The sequence below is a fragment of the Salarias fasciatus genome, unplaced genomic scaffold (genome assembly GCF_902148845.1).
Source record: "Salarias fasciatus unplaced genomic scaffold, fSalaFa1.1, whole genome shotgun sequence".
Lineage (NCBI taxonomy): Eukaryota > Metazoa > Chordata > Actinopteri > Blenniiformes > Blenniidae > Salarias > Salarias fasciatus.
Window position 1 is genome coordinate 306,661 of NW_021941396.1, and position 19,834 is coordinate 326,494.

Here is a 19,834-nt window from a genome sequence, read left to right on the forward strand (position 1 = left end):
CTAGTGAGTGTGTGTTGGTTTCTCCGGAACGTGTGGGTATGTTTACACCTTAGCAGAGCATCTTATAACCTTGGTGTACTTCTCTCAGGAAAGGCCTAATATACAGTTAATACAATTATTCCATAGTAGTAGTGCCAATTAAAGTATATCCCTAACAGTTTATCAGTCTTAGATTTATATGTAAATTATATTTAATTCATATCTGTTTGTCTATATTTGTTATTTGATTATATCTGTCTTAAAATAATATTTAAACTCTATTTAATTATGTTGTTTAGTTTATATCTGTTGTTCAATTATACCTATCCTAAATTTATAGTACATTTTTTCTCCTTTTTTCCTGTCTTTTTCCCTCTCTCTCAGATTTCATTTGATTTTTTGCCAGGATCAGTGAAGTACTTTTGCTTTTTTTTTTCTTTGTTTTGAGCAGGTGATATGTTGATAAGTTTCATAAGTCACAAAAGTAATAGACCCATTTGAAGACAGTAGACGTTTAGAGCAACCAATCACAAAGGAGAGGGGGGTTGAGTGGCGTCAACTCAAACCCCGCCCCCTGAGTGCCAAAAGGCAACACCACCGGGCGAGCAGACAGCTCAGACACGTCACCGCCGAGCAGAAGGAGATCGCACGCACAAAAAGTGATGTCGCGCGTGTAAAAAGTGACCGTGCGCGCAGAGGCATCGCGAGCGCACAGAGAGTGGTTTAACTGAGTGCCGTTATGAGTGACATTAGAAGTCTCCTGCTGTCGGACCTTTTTGATGAGAATCACATCCAGCATGTGGTTTGACATCATGTCCTCCACCAGGACAAGCTGCTGCTGCTCAGGGAGCTGAACAGGACTTTGTCGGCTCGTCAGTTGGTCTCACCCAGCTGTGTGAAGACGTCCATTCCTTTTTAAAAGAACACTTTCTCTTTTTGGACTGTGGTCCACTCACCATTTCATTTACATCGTCTCCTGCCGCTCCACTTCCCTCACTCCCTCGTGTTTGTTTGGGGCGTAACATTTGACGTAGTACCTTAAAACGCAGCCTGTTGGACGGACGTCATCGTTGTTATGGCGTCATTTTAGTGCCAAAATTCGTCGAGCAAAAAAACTCTCACCTCAGTTCTTCTTGAATTTATACTTTTGCTTGACCTTATAGCCTCCAGCAGGTCCTCTCTTTCACTGCAGAGGCTCGTACTAATATCTGTTGGCTGTTTTTCCTTCTGTGTTTCAGAAATGTGTCCTGAGCCTCTCCACAGCGCTGCAGGACGCCGACCTGCTGAGAGAAAAGACAGACTGTTTCTTCTACCTTGTACATTACAGTTAAATATGGCTATGCAAAAGCATGAGATTTTATGTTGATATTTTTTTTTCCCCACTGGCATTTTATTCAAGCCAAGATTTCCACACAGTGCGCTGGTTGAATTCTGTCAGTATGGGGGTGTTGGAAGCACATAGGCCTGTCGGTTATTGTCCTGTATACTTGAGAGGCTTCATGTTCGGCCTTTTCAGAGCTTTTAGATGGATTGTTAATGCTAATGGGTGAATATATGTTTTACTTAAGTAAGTAAAACACATTTCTTACTGAATTCTGTGTGATGTTTCCTGAAAATATAGAGGCCGCATATTGAATATTTTGTGTTACTGGTCTTGTGGTCTAACTGTGAAGTGTGTGGTCAGGGTTTACAGATGGCTGCGTCCATCCCACCTTGTCCCTCCAAAACATGCCAGGTGTCCCACTTTTTGTCTTTCTGGAGGTGGTCACCCTAGGTGGTAGAGTGGGTCGTCCAGTGACCGCAGGTCACCGGTTCGACTCCCGTGCGCCCCTGGCTATATGTTGAAGGATCCTTGGGCAAGACACTGAACCCCAAATTACTCCTTGCATGGCAGCCTCAGCCATCAAGTGACCATGGTTGCAGGATATTAGAATGTCCAGGGTTATTGCTCATGTTGTCCACAGTGGCGTTGTCCAGTCTGACAGCGGTGGGGATGAAGGAGCTGCTCAGCTCCTCTGCCTCCGTCACTCTGTCACTTCTGGATGAGAAGTCACGCTGTGGAGTTCCACTCTGACCGGTTCAAGGCGAGGTCTGCTGCTGGAGGGAGCGGGAGGAAGTGCTTCAGAGAAGAGAGAGCTGCTCTCACTGGAGGGATGATCAGCTGTGGACCAGATGCTATGAGGACAGTCTCCTCAGTGGCTTCTACAAACACTTGTGGGAGTCACTGGGGGTCGACCTGCACGAGGTGTTCCAGGAGAGCTTCAGAACTGGATCCCTGCCTGTTTCATGTAGAGAGAAGTGCTGCTGTCTCTGCTGCCAAGAAAGAGGGATTTGACTCCACTGAAGAGCTGGAGGCCAGTACGAGGGGGGACCCAAAAGAAACCGGAATTTGGTCAGAAAACAATAATAATAATGAGTTCCGACTTCTGGCCGTCAGATGTGCTGCAGGTAAGCCTCGTGCACACCTGTGAGAAATCTGAGCTCCGAGAGTGACCCTGACGCCTGTCAGGTGCTATTTATAGTAACAGAGTGCGGTCTGCGCTTTTTCCAAAATGGCGACATTGACTGTGAAGCCAGAGCAGCGCGTGTTATGGGCCCCAAGCTAGGCTGGGAACCGCACAGCAATGAGGTTAAGTTGTTGGATTCAATGCCTGAAAAACAGGTGAAAAGTGCATGAAAATGAGGCACATTGAACCGCGTCGTTCTGCTGCAAAATCCATCTGATTTATTCACAAAACAATGCATCAATCAATTTATCATTCAATCACTCAATTAATAAGCAAACAAAACAATAAACATTTCCCAAAAACTGCAACAGTGTCTCTTCCATTCATAAGTCCTTTTTCAGGTCGAAAGTGTGAATGTGTGTGTGTGTGTGTGCATGAATGTACAGGTAAGTACAACATGTGTATGTGTAAGGTTAAATGTTTACAGTGTGCAGGTGAGTATGGTAAGCAGGTATGTGTAGTGTGTGTGTGTGTGTGTGTGTGTGTCACAGTTCTTAAACATTTTCAAATCATCATCATTCAACATGGATAACAACAGTATTATTGCGAAACACATTTAAGACAATTAATATCATCACACTGATCCCATGTATCTGCCATTAAGCAATGAAAGTGACTGTGCAACTGATACACTATAATACTCTTAACTCACAATCACAGTGCAGCATGAATCTGGATTCATTAATTTACCGTACTGTAGCTTCAAGCTAGTTTTAGGGCAAGGTTTAAACTGTCTGTCAAAAAAACATATGGAAGCATCGTCACATTACTGGGAAATAACAACACAGCAGATCCAACAGGACTCAGGCACTTTAAACACAAATAAATGCACTTAAACAATAAATCACTGATTGTAATTTCTCCACATGAACATCACAGCACTTCAGACATATAAAGAATTTCAGAAGAAGATATTAGAAAATGGAATCAGGAATGTCCAGCTGCTCATCACACAATACTGAAGAAAACTTAGGATCTCTATAAACTCAACAAACTCTTCAACAACTCTATAACTTTCAGGTGCTCAGGAAACAACATTCAGACAGGGATTCATTATAAATTCACACATTTCAAGATGTAGTGGAGACATAGTATGGCCGGCGCCATTGCTGACGGTCACAAAACAGCTCCAAATTCCCGGACTTTTTCATACTCCTAAAACTCGTCATAAAACGCTCAAAACCTTCTTTCAACCATAACGCAGCATGCTCACATCGTCTCTACATGTCAGAGCATCTATATTTGTGTGTTTCGTTTCATACTGACCTGAAAAACAGGTGAAAAGTGCATGAAAATGAGGCACACTGAACCGCGTTGTTCTGCTGCAAAATCCATCTGAAGATGGAGGGGCGGTCTCACACCTTAAGAGGAGCATCCAGAAACAACGAACACACCCAAAGGTTCCTACCCTCAAATTCAATGCTACAGTGGCCCTCACTGTTATTCTTCTGGTTTTTAACCCTTTTAACAATTAACACTGGCAACAATAAGTGCAAATAATAAAGGTATTAAGGCATTTGCCTATTTTTAAAATATGAAATAAATCACATTTGTGAGGGGATCACACGCAAACATTAAATTCTGCTTTTTGCTGGAAAAACAGCAGCAGAAACACTCAGCTTGTTGCAGCAAGCCGACAAGGATGAAGCGCTGGGGAAGACTCAGGTCCATGAGTGGTCCGGGGGTTTGAGAAGGGCCAGATGTCCATTGAGGATCAGCCGAGACCAGGACGACCCTCCACCTCCCGCACGGCCGCTATTGTCGGGGAAATTGAAGCGGCTGTGACGGCAGATCGACGCAGGAGCATTGCAGAGGTGCTGAGCTGACGGGGGCTCCTGGACTTCCTGCCAGAGGATCATAAACCAGGATTCGGGGCCGCGCCGGGTCTCTGCCAAAATGGTGGCGCCTGCTCACACCGGAGCAGGAGGACACCGGCGTGGACGTGTTCCGGCTGATCAAACAGCAGCTGGAGGACGACGCCGGGCTGCTGTCGAAGGTCGTGACCGGGGACGAGACGTGGAGCTGCGGGTCTGATCCCGAGACCAAGCAGCAGTCCAGCCAGAGGAAACACCACGGATCCCCTCGGCCGAAGACAGCCGTCAGGTCCGCTCAGCCGTGAAGACGCTGCTGAGCTGCTTCCTGGCTGTCCAGGGTGTCGTCCACAGCCAGTCTGTCCCTCCAGGTCAGACTGTAAATCATCGAAGTCCTACGACGCTCCGTGAGGATGTGAGGAGGAAGCAGAGCGTTGTGGGCGAGTGGAGCCGGTGGATCCACCACCACCGAGCGCCAGCGCACAAAGCTCTGCGCGTCACGCAGTTCTTGGCGAAAAATGGGATGAATCTCCTCCCCCATCCGCCTGATTCGCCGGATCTGGCCCCCGTGACTTTTTCTTGTTCCCCAAATTGAAAAAGGGGCTGAAGGGACGGCGGCTTGCAGACGTGGAGGAGGTGCCAGAAAAATCGCAGGAGGTCCTTTCTTCCAATGCGTATAGTGATCGGATCACGGTGCTTGTTGTGCGTTCTGCTTGAAGAATTAAAAACAGAACCTGAAGGCAAAAATGTGACAGATTTTATTTTGAAATCAATTTTATTTTGGAACTCGTATCAACTTTCCTTATGGCACCGACTTGCTTGTGTATAGATTGATCCAGCAGGGCTGCGGCGCAGAACAACAGAATCCTTATGGAATGTTCTGGACTGCTGGACGGGCTCCACAACGGAACCGGAACCGGAACCGGAACCGGACTGCAGCTGCACCACAGCCGCAGCATCGATTTTCATGACCAATGATTAGTTAAGATGTCCGGCCTGGAGCCGGAGCCACCTTGCCCCAGTTTTTAAGAGTTCGTGCAGAGTTGTACTCTTCTGACCAATGGGATTCTGGCTCTGCTGAGACGTCAGTCTGGCTGACCGGGCCTGGTCCGGGCCCGGACCGGGACAGTTGAGAACAGAATGAGGAGAGAGTGGACTCCGTTCTGATTCTGAAAAGACTCTTAAAAGTTCGACTGAGAATTAAACGCTCTTATTTCTCAATGACAGACAACATGGAGAGTTTCGTACAAACTTGGTCAATGGAGAATATTTTGTGTTCGGTTGATGACGATAGAAAACTGATTTTTCATTTCTAAGTATCAAACTATGTGTGTATGTATGTATGTATGTACAAATATACAAGTGTAGTCCACATATATTATAAACTGTTCACTCCGCTCTGGTTACATCCCATCCGTGCTTAAAACTGCTCTCATAAGGCCGCAAATTAAAAAACACAACTTGGATCAAGAGAACCTGGCCAGCTCCAGACCCATCTCCAACCTTCCATTTCTATCGAAGGTTTTGGAGAGGGTTGCTGCCCGCCAGTTACATGACCATTTACAGTCAAATTCTCTGTTTGAAAAATTCCAATCTGGTTTCCGGTCAGCTCACAGTACAGAGACAGCCCAATGACCTCCTGACGGCCTCTGACCAGGGCTCTCCCTCACTTCTCATTCTACTTGACTGAACAGCTGCCTTTGACACCGTCGACCACAACATTCTCCTCCATCGTCTGCAATAGAACATTGGTCTGTCCGGCACTGTGTTAAACTGGTTCAAATCATACCTGGCAGGTAGAGCTGAGTGTGTGGCCCTGGGGGATGCCAGATCAAAGCCCCATTCTGTCACCTGTGGGGTTCCTCAGGGCTCTGTCCTTGGTCCTTCACTTTTTAACATCTATATGCTCCCCCTAGGCCACATCATCGGCAAGCATGGGGTTTCCTTCCATTGCTATGCCGATGATACTCAGCTCTACTTTACACCGGCCCCTCCCCCACACCAGTTCCTCCATCAGCTCTGGCAGCCTGCCTGGAGGAGACAGAGGCATGGTTGGCAGAAAATTTCCTTCAATTAAATGCATCTAAGACTGAGGCCATTCTCAGTGGAACCCCCCACCAGCTCAAATCCTCTCAAATTGACAATATTTCACTCTCTGGTTACACCATTCCTCTTTCTTCTTTTGTCAGAAATCTGGGAGTCATTTTTGACCCACACTTGTCATTTGAACAGCACATCCAAAATCTCTGTAAAATATCACTTTTTCATTTAAAAAATATTTCAAAACTCCGCCCCAGTCTTTCCCCCTCAGATGCTGAAAAACTGGTCCACGCCTTTGTCTCCTCTAGGCTGGATTACTGCAACGCTCTCCTCGTCGGGATCCCGGCAAAGAGCCTTCAAAAGCTCCAGCGCATTCAGAACACTGCTGCCAGGATCCTGACGAGGACCCCGAAACATGAACACATTACTCCTGTTCTCCGCGACCTCCGCTGGCTTCCGGTCCACCAGCGCATCCACCATAAAGTCTGTCTGCTTGCATATCAATGTATTCATGGCCACGCCCCGGACTATCTCACAGAACTCCTGACTCCATACTCCACTTCCAGACACCTCAGGTCCACAGAAATGAACACCCTCTCAGTCCCACCAACTAAACTCCGGACAATGGGGGGCCGAGCTTTCCAGACAGCTGCTCCGAAACTGTGGAACAATCTTCCCGTACATCTCAGAGCCCCACAAACCTCGGACTCTTTTAAGAAAGGGCTAAAGACTTTCCTGTTTCCATTCTAATCTTTGCTGTGTTGTTTTTGATCTATTGATAGTTCTTAACATCTATTGTTTTGTCTTTTTTTTTTTTTTATTGTTGCACTTTGAGATATTCAAATGTAAAGTGCATTACAAATTAAAGGTATTATTATTATTATTATTATTATTATTATTATATTCAGTCATTCTTATTTCATTTCAAGGAATTTATTTTCTCCTTAAACTACAGTATGGAATATTTAGTCATGTTTTTCAGAGCAATAAAGGTCTTTGAAACCTCGGCCTGTCTGTGTGGTGTGGTGTGGTGTGGTGTGGTGTGGTGTGGTGTGGTGTGGTGTGGTGGTGTGGTGTGGTGTGGTGTGGTGTGGTGGTGTGGTGTGGTGTGGTGTGGTGCCCCCCCCCCCCCCCCCCCACCGTACTGCTCTTCACTGATTCCCAGCAGCGTTTGAGGAGCGGTTCGTTCCCTGTACTGTAGATAGATGGACGCTGCAGATGAGTGAGTGCTAATTGGATGAGCTGAATGCAGTGAATCAGCCGTGTTGATGTGCGGCGGTGATGCAGGGAGTCAGGTGACCTCGCCGCTGTTCGGACTTTAAAACGCTCAGAAACACGACCGATGGACAGACTCCAGCAGCCTCAGGTGAGTGTCTCTCTCCACACATTTGTTTCTGTTTTGTTAAAGCTTTAAAATGGAGATCATGTGTTGTGTCGGTGGACTGAGACTGTCTGATCGTCACATCTGAATGTGTCGTGATGATTTTACTGAAGGCGTGTCTGATGAACTGGAGTACAGAGTCCGTTTCCAATAATCCTATGTTGGTTTTTAACATTTTAAAGTCTATTCTCAAGAAAAAGAAAAGCTCTCCGAGGGCGTTTGTCACAGAGACTTTAAGACACGACATGACGGAGGAGAATCTGCTGAATGAGATGATAGAACAACGAGTCACTCAGTAACACGGTGTGGACTTTTTGGGAATCCTGTTGTAAAACCTCTTCCTCGTCCTCCTGAATGGGAAAAAAATCACACTTTGAACAAGTGGTGGCTGTGGCTAAACCGTGACTCCTATCAACAGACTGAGCACACGGGAAGCGTCACCAGGTCCTTCTGAACAACAGGATGTAACGTATGAAGAGAGAACTTGATGATCTATGTCCATTTTGGCGCGGGAGAAAAGGTGTTTGGCTGGCGGGTAGAACGGAGCTGGATGGGAGGAAATTTTGCGTTTTTCACAAACCGAGGTGTGCAGAGTCTAAACTATCAGTCTGACTGCTTTAAAACCACACAGACTGAAAGATAAACCATTTTCCTCTCAAAGTGATCTCTTTTCTCACATTTGGCTAAAATGAACGAGAGACAGCAGTTTCCTCCAGAGCAGACAGGGTCTTCTGTCTGAGTCCCACCGGCTGCATGTGAGCAGCCGTCCAACGCTGAGCCGTCCCCGTGCTGCAAGACACTCGACCTGCTCGAACATTTCTGTAGATATCAGTCGTAAACACTCTGGAAAAAGAGCGAATACTGAAGGAGATAGACCAAAGTAAGAGACAGACAACAGACTAATGTGAACTGAAAGAACAACGATAAAGAACATTAGAATGAAATCAGCTGCAGTGAATTGATTTAGGACAAACTCTTTTCATTTGGTTACTTTCCGTTCTGCTGTCTCCTGTTCTGCTTTACTTCAGTCATTCAGAATCCAGCTCGAACAGCAGGAAGTCTCCTCTGAGCCTGGTTCTGCAGGAAGTCTCCTCTGGGCCTGGTTCTGCAGGAAGTCTCCTCTGAGCCTGGTTCTGCAGGAAGTCTCCTCTGAGCCTGGTTCTGCAGGAAGTCTCCTTTGAGCCTGGTTCTGCAGGAAGTCTCCTCTGGGCCTGGTTCTGCAAGAAGTCTCCTTTGAGCCTGATTCTGCAGGAAGTCTCCTCTGGGCCTGGTTCTGCAAGAAGTCTCCTTTGAGCCTGGTTCTGCAGGAAGACTCCTCTGAGCCTGGTTCTGCAGGAAGTCTCCTCTGAGCCTGGTTCTGCAGGAAGTATCCTCTGGGCTTGGTTCTGCAGGAAGTGTCCTCTGAGCCTGGGTCTGCAGGAAGACTCCTCTGAGCCTGGTTCTGCAGGAAGTCTCCTCTGAGCCTGGTTCTGCAGGAAGTCTCCTCTGAGTCTGGTTCTGCAGGAAGTCTCCTCTGAGCCTGGTTCTGCAGGAAGTCTTCTTTGAGCCTGGTTCTGCAGGAAGTGTCCTCTGGGCCTGGTTCTGCAGGAAGTGTCCTCTGAGCCTGGTTCTGCAGGAAGACTCCTCTGAGCCTGGTTCTGCAAGAAGTCTCCTTTGAGCCTGGTTCTGCAGGAAGACTCCTCTGAGCCTGGTTCTGCAGGAAGTCTCCTCTGGTTCTGGTTCTGCAGGAAGTCTCCTCTCAGCCTGGTTCTGCAGGAAGTCTCCTCTGGGCCTGGTTCTGCAAGAAGTCTCCTTTGAGCCTGGTTCTGCAGAAAGTGTCCTCTGAGCCTGGTTCTGCAGGAAGTGTCCTCTGAGCCTGGTTCTGCAAGAAGTCTCCTCTGAGCCTGGTTCTGCAGGAAGTCTCCTCTGAGCCTGGTTCTGCAGGAAGTGTCCTCTGGGCTTGGTTCTGCAGGAAGTGTCCTCTGAGCCTGGTTCTGCAGGAAGTCTCCTCTGAGTCTGGTTCTGCAGGAAGTGTCCTCTGGGCCTGGTTCTGCAAGAAGTCTCCTTTGAGCCTGGTTCTGCAGGAAGACTCCTCTGAGCCTGGTTCTGCAGGAAGTCTCCTCTGAGCCTGTTTCTGCAAGAAGTCTCCTCTGAGCCTGGTTCTGCAGGAAGTCTCCTCTGGGCCTGGTTCTGCAAGAAGTCTCCTTTGAGCCTGGTTCTGCAGGAAGTCTCCTCTGGGCCTGGTTCTGCAAGAAGTCTCCTTTGAGCCTGGTTCTGCAGGAAGACTCCTCTGAGCCTGGTTCTGCAGGAAGTCTCCTCTGGGCCTGGTTCTGCAAGAAGTCTCCTCTGAGCCTGGTTCTGCAGGAAGTCTCCTCTGAGCCTGGTTCTGCAGGAAGACTCCTCTGAGCCTGGTTCTGCAGGAAGTCTCCTCTGAGCCTGGTTCTGCAGGAAGACTCCTCTGAGCCTGATTCTGCAGGAAGTCTCCTCTGAGCCTGGTTCTGCAGGAAGACTCCTCTGAGCCTGGTTCTGCAGGAAGTCTCCTCTGGGCCTGGTTCTGCAAGAAGTCTCCTTTGAGCCTGGTTCTGCAGGAAGTGTCCTCTGAGCCTGGTTCTGCAGGAAGTGTCCTCTGAGCCTGGTTCTGCAAGAAGTCTCCTCTGAGCCTGGTTCTGCAGGAAGTCTCCTCTGAGCCTGGTTCTGCAGGAAGTGTCCTCTGGGCTTGGTTCTGCAGGAAGTGTCCTCTGAGCCTGGTTCTGCAGGAAGTCTCCTCTGAGTCTGGTTCTGCAGGAAGTGTCCTCTGGGCCTGGTTCTGCAGGAAGTGTCCTCTGAGCCTGGTTCTGCAGGAAGACTCCTTTGAGCCTGGTTCTGCAGGAAGTCTCCTCTGGGCCTGGTTCTGCAAGAAGTCTCCTTTGAGCCTGGTTCTGCAGGAAGACTCCTCTGAGCCTGGTTCTGCAGGAAGTCTCCTCTGAGCCTGGTTCTGCAGGAAGTCTCCTCTGAGTCTGGTTCTGCAGGAAGTCTCCTCTGAGCCTGGTTCTGCAGGAAGTCTCCTTTGAGCCTGGTTCTGCAGGAAGTGTCCTCTGGGCCTGGTTCTGCAGGAAGTGTCCTCTGAGCCTGGTTCTGCAGGAAGACTCCTCTGAGCCTGGTTCTGCAAGAAGTCTCCTTTGAGCCTGGTTCTGCAGGAAGACTCCTCTGAGCCTGGTTCTGCAGGAAGTCTCCTCTGAGCCAGTTTCTGCAAGAAGTCTCCTCTGAGTCTGGTTCTGCAGGAAGTCTCCTCTGGGCCTGGTTCTGCAAGAAGTCTCCTTTGAGCCTGGTTCTGCAGGAAGACTCCTCTGGGCCTGGTTCTGCAAGAAGTCTCCTTTGAGCCTGGTTCTGCAGGAAGACTCCTCTGAGCCTGGTTCTGCAGGAAGTGTCCTCTGGGCTTGGTTCTGCAGGAAGTGTCCTCTGAGCCTGGTTCTGCAGGAAGTCTCCCCTGAGTCTGGTTCTGCAGGAAGTGTCCTCTGGGCCTGGTTCTGCAGGAAGTCTCCCCTGAGTCTGGTTCTGCAGGAAGTGTCCTCTGGGCCTGGTTCTGCAGGAAGTGTCCTCTGAGCCTGGTTCTGCAGGAAGACTCCTTTGAGCCTGGTTCTGCAGGAAGTCTCCTCTGGGCCTGGTTCTGCAAGAAGTCTCCTTTGAGCCTGGTTCTGCAGGAAGACTCCTCTGAGCCTGGTTCTGCAGGAAGTCTCCTCTGAGCCTGGTTCTGCAGGAAGTCTCCTCTGGGCTTGGTTCTGCAGGAAGTGTCCTCTGAGTCTGGTTCTGCAGGAAGTCTCCTCTGAGCCTGGTTCTGCAGGAAGTCTCCTCTGAGCCTGGTTCTGCAGGAAGACTCCTCTGAGCCTGGTTCTGCAGGAAGTCTCCTCTGAGCCTGGTTCTGCAGGAAGACTCCTCTGAGCCTGGTTCTGCAGGAAGTCTCCTCTGAGCCTGGTTCTGCAGGAAGACTCCTCTGAGCCTGGTTCTGCAGGAAGACTCCTTTGAGCCTGGTTCTGCAGGAAGTCTCCTCTGAGCCTGGTTCTGCAGGAAGACTCCTCTGAGCCTGGTTCTGCAGGAAGTCTCCTCTGAGCCTGGTTCTGCAGGAAGACTCCTCTGAGCCTGGTTCTGCAGGAAGACTCCTCTGAGCCTGGTTCTGCAGGAAGTCTCCTTTGAGCCTGGTTCTGCAGGAAGTGTCCTCTGGGCCTGGTTCTGCAAGAAGTCTCCTTTGAGCCTGGTTCTGCAGGAAGACTCCTCTGAGCCTGGTTCTGCAGGAAGTCTCCTCTGAGCCTGTTTCTGCAAGAAGTCTCCTCTGAGTCTGGTTCTGCAGGAAGTCTCCTCTGAGCCTGTTTCTGCAAGAAGTCTCCTCTGAGTCTGGTTCTGCAGGAAGTCTCCTCTGAGCCTGGTTCTGCAGGAAGTCTCCTCTGAGCCTGGTTCTGCAGGAAGTCTCCTCTGGGCTTGGTTCTGCAGGAAGTGTCCTCTGAGTCTGGTTCTGCAGGAAGTCTCCTCTGAGCCTGGTTCTGCAGGAAGTCTCCTCTGAGCCTGGTTCTGCAGGAAGACTCCTCTGAGCCTGGTTCTGCAGGAAGTCTCCTCTGAGCCTGGTTCTGCAGGAAGACTCCTCTGAGCCTGGTTCTGCAGGAAGTCTCCTCTGAGCCTGGTTCTGCAGGAAGACTCCTCTGAGCCTGGTTCTGCAGGAAGACTCCTTTGAGCCTGGTTCTGCAGGAAGTCTCCTCTGAGCCTGGTTCTGCAGGAAGACTCCTCTGAGCCTGGTTCTGCAGGAAGTCTCCTCTGAGCCTGGTTCTGCAGGAAGACTCCTCTGAGCCTGGTTCTGCAGGAAGACTCCTCTGAGCCTGGTTCTGCAGGAAGTCTCCTCTGAGCCTGGTTCTGCAGGAAGACTCCTCTGAGCCTGGTTCTGCAGGAAGTCTCCTCTGAGCCTGGTTCTGCAGGAAGACTCCTCTGAGCCTGGTTCTGCAGGAAGACTCCTTTGAGCCTGGTTCTGCAGGAAGTCTCCTCTGAGCCTGGTTCTGCAGGAAGACTCCTCTGAGCCTGGTTCTGCAGGAAGTCTCCTCTGAGCCTGGTTCTGCAGGAAGACTCCTCTGAGCCTGGTTCTGCAGGAAGACTCCTCTGAGCCTGGTTCTGCAGGAAGTCTCCTTTGAGCCTGGTTCTGCAGGAAGTGTCCTCTGGGCCTGGTTCTGCAAGAAGTCTCCTTTGAGCCTGGTTCTGCAGGAAGACTCCTCTGAGCCTGGTTCTGCAGGAAGTCTCCTCTGAGCCTGTTTCTGCAAGAAGTCTCCTCTGAGTCTGGTTCTGCAGGAAGTCTCCTCTGAGCCTGGTTCTGCAGGAAATCTCCTCTGAGCCTGGTTCTGCAGGAAGACTCCTTTGAGCCTGGTTCTGCAGGAAGTCTCCTCTGGGCCTGGTTCTGCAAGAAGTCTCCTCTGAGCCTGGTTCTGCAGGAAGTCTCCTCTGAGCCTGGTTCTGCAGGAAGTCTCCTCTGAGTCTGGTTCTGCAGGAAGTCTCCTCTGAGCCTGGTTCTGCAGGAAGTCTCCTTTGAGCCTGGTTCTGCAGGAAGTGTCCTCTGGGCCTGGTTCTGCAGGAAGTGTCCTCTGAGCCTGGTTCTGCAGGAAGACTCCTCTGAGCCTGGTTCTGCAAGAAGTCTCCTTTGAGCCTGGTTCTGCAGGAAGACTCCTCTGAGCCTGGTTCTGCAGGAAGTCTCCTCTGAGCCTGTTTCTGCAAGAAGTCTCCTCTGAGTCTGGTTCTGCAGGAAGACTCCTCTGAGCCTGGTTCTGCAGGAAGTCTCCTCTGAGCCTGGTTCTGCAGGAAGACTCCTCTGAGCCTGGTTCTGCAGGAAGTCTCCTCTGAGCCTGGTTCTGCAGGAAGTCTCCTCTGGGCCTGGTTCTGCAGGAAGTCTCCTCTGGGCCTGGTTCTGCAGGTTTTTTCCTGTCAAAGGAGGATTCTTCCTGGTCTTCTGCTCTTCAGAAATGACCGAGTCGTCGTTCTGACTCGGACTCTGAGCTGAAGCCATGACTGACAGATAAAAGTAGAATGAAGAATAAAGATTACAGAATGAAGTATAAATAAAAAACAATGAACATCGAGGACAGATTAAAAAAACTAAATGTTTGGACAGGGTGAGGACCCTGTGGGTCCCGCCCCCAGCATGGTCTCCACCCTCTTCTGTGTCCTTGTCTTCTCCTGAGGATGTCTTCAGCGCCACCTGCTGTCTGTGTCTGCCTCGCCTCATGTTTCCTTCAGTCACTGGCCTCCCACTGTGTCCTCCCACTGTGTCCTCCCAGTGTGTCCTCCCACTGTGTCCTCCCACTGTGTCCTCCCACTGTGTCCTCCCAGTGTGTCCTCCCTGTGTGTCCTCCCAGTGTGTCCTCCCAGTGTGTCTGTCCTCATGCGTCTGTCCTCGTGTGTTGGTTCTCTGGATGTGGAAGTGTCCCCGTGTCAGCGCTCTGTCCTTTGTGAAACCGGTTCCTGTCCTCGTCCTGGTCTCTTCACTACCCTGAAGTCTGCATTCGAGTCCTTTGTCCAGCAACATCACAGAAAGCCCATTTGAGAAGACAAAGACACGGGGACCAGGACAGACTCAGGAAGTCTCTCCTGACACTCGCTCTCAGCTGGCGGACGGAGGAAGCTCCGTTCTTCTGGGTGGAGCTCTGGTCCTTCATCCAGGCAGGGCTCAGGTTGGTGGTTCTGCTCTCACAGTCCCGTCCAGTCCTCCTGTAGACCAGGACCTGGTTCCTGGCTCCTCGGCTGTTCTTGACTGTTCCTTTCTGGGTTCTGCTCACTATGGTTCCATGTTGCTGTTCCTCTGAGCCTCTGTGGACCAGATAGGAGCCGAGGCAGGTTCTGGACCCGGTTCCAGTTCCCTTCTGGGCTCCTTCATGATGAGGACAGTTGGACCTTCAGTCAACCGCTGTGGGGGGGGGGGGGGGGGGGGGGGGGGGGGGGGGGGGGGTCATCTGGGCTGCCAGTACTCTACTCTACTGTACTGTACTCTACTGTACTCTTCTCTACCCTATTCTACTGTACTGTACTCTACTACCCTATTCTACTCTACCCTACTGTACTCTACCCTACTCTACTGTACTCTACTGTACTCTACTCTACCCTACTCTACTGTACTCTACCCTACTCTACTGTACTCTACTGTACTCTACTCTACCCTACTCTACTGTACTCTACCCTACTCTACTGTACTCTACTGTACTCTACTCTACCCTACTCTACTGTACTCTACCCTACTCTACTGTACTCTACTGTACTCTACTCTACTGTTCTCTACCCTACTCTACTGTACTGTACTCTACCCTACTCTACTGTACCCTACTCTACTGTACTCTACTGTACTGTACTCTACTGCACCATACTCTACTGTACTCTACTCTACTGTTCTCTACCCTACTCTACTGTATTTTACTCTAATCTACTGTACTGTACTGTACTCTACCCTACTCTACTGTACCCTACTCTACTCTACCCTGCTCTACTGTACTCTACCCTACTCTACCATACTCTACTATACTGTACTCCACCCTACTCTACTCTAATGTACTCTACTCTACTATAGTCTACTGTACTCTACTCGACCCTACTCTACTGTACTGTACTCTACTCTACCCTACTCTACTGTACTCTATTCTACTGTAGTGTACTCTAGTGTACTGTACTCTACCGCACTGTACTCTACCCTAGTCTCTTCTACCCTACTCTACTATACTCTACTGTGCTCTACTTGACCCTACTCTACTCTACTGTACCCTACTCTACTGTACTCCACCCTACTCTACTCTACTCTAATTTCCTCTACTCTACTTTACTCTACTATACTCTACTGTGCTCTACTCGACCCTACTCTACTGTACTGTAGTCTACTCTACTGTACTGCATCCTAGTCTACTCTACTCTACTGTACTCTACCCTTCTCCACTGTACTCTATTGTACTCTACTGTACTCTTCCCTACTCTACTGTACTCTACTGTAATTTACTCTACTGTACTGTACTCTACTGTAACTTACTGTACTGTACTCTACTCTACTCTACTGAACTTTAATCTTCTGTACTCTACTGTACTGTACTGTACTCTACTGTACCCTACTCTACTCTTCTCTACCCTATTCTACTGTACTGTACTCTACCCTACTCTACTCTACTGTTCTGTACTCTACTGTACTCTACTGTACTCTACCCTACTCTACTCTACTGTACTGTACTCTACTCGACCCTACTGTACTGTACTCTACTGTACTCTACTGTACCCTACTCTACTGTACTCCACCCTACTCTACTCTACTCTAATGTCCTCTACTCTACTTTACTCTACTATACTCTACTGTACTCTACTCGACCCTACTCTACTGTACTGTAGTCTACTCTACTGTACTCCACCCTACTCTACTCTAATGTACTCTACTCTTCTTTACTATACTCTACTGTGCTCTACTCGACCCTACTCCACTGTACTCTACTGTACTCTTCCCTACTCTACTGTACTCTACTGTAATGTACTCTACTCTACTGTACTCTACTCTTCCCTACTCTACTCTACTGCACTCTACTCTTCCCTACTCTACTCTACTGTACTCTACTCTTCCCTACTCTACTCTACTGCACTCTACTCTTCCCTACTCTACTCTACTGCACTCTACTCTTCCCTACTCTACTCTACTGCACTCTACTCTTCCCTACTCTACTCTACTGTACTCTACTCTTCCCTACTCTACTCTACATAAACAATGAAACAATTCAGGGTGAAAGACATTGATCGTGAAGATTTTAGACAAATACAGAGTTTCTGATGAAAGAATACAGTAAAGATTAGAAATAGAATGAAAGGGTGAGTGGCCTCCGGTGACGCCATGATGGCTGCTGCCTAAGAAACACGCTCCGTCAAAGTTATCGCATTTCCGAACTAAGCCAACGAAATACTCTGCGATCTTTTTCTCAGAAGACGTGGCATCGTCTGTGAGAGGCAGAGCATCAGGCAGTTAAGGCTCAGCCAAGGAAGAGCGTGACAACGTGAAACAGCTAACGCTAGCGCCAGCGTGGAGTGGGCTACCACATGCTAACATGGGCGACTCCCATGGGAAAATACTAGCAGCGCTAGAGAAACTGAGGAAAGACGACCGAGACGGGCATGCTCAGACGCAGCTCTCTTTAACAAGACCGGAGACGTCTCTCCGTGAAATGAAAGAAGATTTTGTTGCGCTGCAGAAGAGAACAGCCGAGGCAGAGGCTGGTATCAGTGCTAATGAGGAGCAAGGCCTCCGCGACCTGCTGCACAGGGAGAAGGATCTGACCGCAAAACCGCCTTCGGCCAAATAATGAGAATCTACCAAGCTGCTGAAGACAGTGAGAAAGGAAAGGATGTCAAGTGGTTTGCACAGGAGTTGCTCAGATCGACTCTTCGACTCCCCCCGGGACTTCTGGTGGACGTCGAAAGACACAGCGCTCAGCGCCAAGCCAGACCCAGGAAGCTGCACCGTGCTGGCTCGTCGTTACACGTTTGGACTTCTCTGTTAAAGAGCCTGTGTTCCGACAGGCTTGGCAGCAGGGGAAAGTTATGCACAACGGAAAACATCTGTTTTGATCATGACTTCTCCGCCCAGCTGCAGAAGAAGAGAGCGCTGCTACGAGATGCAGTCAAACAGTTGAAATGGAAGAATATAAGAGCAAAGCGCGTTTTCCCCGCACAACTGAGAGTGTTCTGGGAAGACGGCGTGAAGACCTGCAGGACCCTGACAGACTGGACTCCAGGATCTGGGGCTGACCTTCGAGTCGACCGGACCGAGCCGGCCCGGGAAGGACGGAGCTCTGCAGCCAGAGGCCCAGCAACGCTCGCTCACGCCCAGCTCAAAACCTGCTTCAGCACTGAGGATTCATTTCTATTTTTGCGGAGTAAAGGAGAAAAGGAGCACCTGAAGCTTCAAAGGGAATGGGTTGATCAGCAGTATGGTTCTTCATATCAAAGTGGGAGAAAAAGAGGACTTGCAATTCTTTTTAGTAGAAAGGTATATTTTATTCATGAAAAACATTCAGTGACAAAGAGGGGAGGTATCTGATGGTTATTGGATGTATGGGGGGCGTTAAAATTACTCTACTTTGAAGTTTGAAGTTTATTCTTCCGCGTTTGATAATTAAAGTAAAAAGAAAAAGAAGCAAATTTCATTCATGTTAACATTCACACACGCCGAAAGGATTTAGGCTGAAGTTAACACTGATTCCGCCTAACCATAACCTAAATCAAGACACAGCAAGTCCGCAAGACATCAACACTTTGAACTGAAGCTTACATAAAGTCACAACTGTATAGAAATTCTATAAACTCATTTATACAATGGTCACACATATACATCAACAAAACAGCCCATGTACTTCTAAACATGCGTTCCTAGACATATGCATACATATACAAACATACAGACACAAGCATATATTTGCACACACACACACACACACATATATATATATATATATATATATATATATATATATATGTATACATACATACTGGTTCTATTCAAGATTATTATACTTTCCTGTGACTTTCGCTTTAAAAGTTTGTTTTAAATGTGTGGACTGAACTGGAACTTTTCACTTCTTCTTCCAAACCATTCCAAAGACGAACCCCCTGACAGAGACACTCATATTTTTTAAACTAGTCCTAACTTTTGTTTTTTGAAAGACCGAAGACCCTCGCAAACCATCAGAACTTTCCCTGAGTTTGAATTAGTCTTGTAAACGCTGAGGGAGTGTGTGATTATACGCCTTAAACAACACAACAGCAGTGTTAAGATCACCGAGGTCCTGTCATTTCAATGCCTTTAATTTAATAAAAAGATTAGTGTGATCTTGACACTCGGCATAACTGACGATTCTGACTGCTTTTTTTTAAGCAAGTCAGTGGAATGTAGGTTTGATTTATAATTGTTACCCCATTTTTCCGTACAATAATTAAGATACGGAAGTACAAAAGAATTGTATAACATATAAAGTGCTTTTTGATTTACCATGTTTTTAATCTTACATAGGATTGCAATAATTTTCCAAAGTTTAATTTCAGTAAATTTACATGTAGTTTCAAGTTCAGTTTGTCATCCATATTAATTCCTAACCATTTTGTTGAATATACCCGTTCTATTTCCTTGTCTACAATTTTTATGTGACATGACTCATTCATTTTCTTATTTCCAAAGACAATGTATTTTGTTTTAGGCAAATTTATTGCTAATTTGTGTTGTATATGTCTGTTCCTTTTTTGTTTCTGTTCCATTTGTATGACTGAGCTGCGATTTAATCACTCTGTTTTGGTACTTGGTAACTGCATGTTTGAAAGGTCACTTTAGTTTAGCCTTTGAGTGAGCCATAAACGGTGTTAAACCACAGCCCTGGAGAAGATCCGGTCAGAGGAATAACAGACGCTACACTTAATGTTGCCTAAGCGCCTTAAGGGAGGAAGAAGTCTGAACACCTCAACTCGTGGAACGGCCCGTCATGATAAGACAAGCCATTATCAGTGCCACAGTGGACCGGGAAGGAGGTTTGGTATTTGTCTGCCCTGGTCGTAAAATCCAAGAGGAGGTGGAGGAAAGCACCCCTCCCAAACCGGGCAAACACAGAGAATAAAATCCCTTGAATGTAACGGGTCAGCACCATTTCGCCTGGGGTTTTGACTGAGATCACTTCTCGCAGGGCGGGGTTCCGGGGCAGCCTGTATTATTCTTTCATAGTTAGTATAGTCCTTCTTCGCTGTCTGATCATCTTCTTCAATCAAATAAAAGACTTAGAGGTTTCACGCATCCTTACTTCACTTTAAATTCAGTCTCAACATTTGTTGGCATCAAACCAATGCTTAAAAGTACTTGAAGATCCCACTCTACTTTTTTTAATAGTTGGTACTTAACTTACAGAAAAGCTGAGGGAATCATTTTTATGGGGGGGTTAACTGTGTTCTAAGAGCATCTGTAGATCGGCTCCCTGCAGATTTAAATTCAAGATCCAGAAAATCTCTCACTTTCTGTGCACTGATGGATGAGCTAGGTATGGTGGATATGTGGCGTCGACTACATCCTAAAGAAAAAGATTTTACCTTCTTTTCACATGTACATGGTAGTCATTCGAGGTGAGATATGTTTCTGATGT

General features: G+C 48.0%; 1 protein-coding gene across 1 annotated transcript in view; it reads left to right on the forward strand.

The window, feature by feature from the left end:
* The first annotated feature begins 7,682 nt into the window (after window positions 1-7,682).
* agrp (agouti related neuropeptide) overlaps window positions 7,683-19,834 on the forward strand; it is a 30,333-nt gene continuing 18,181 nt past the window's right edge. The window contains exon 1 of the mRNA XM_030087706.1: window positions 7,683-7,703. The gene's annotated coding sequence lies outside the window, so the exon portion shown is untranslated. The remainder of the gene's footprint in view (window positions 7,704-19,834) is intronic.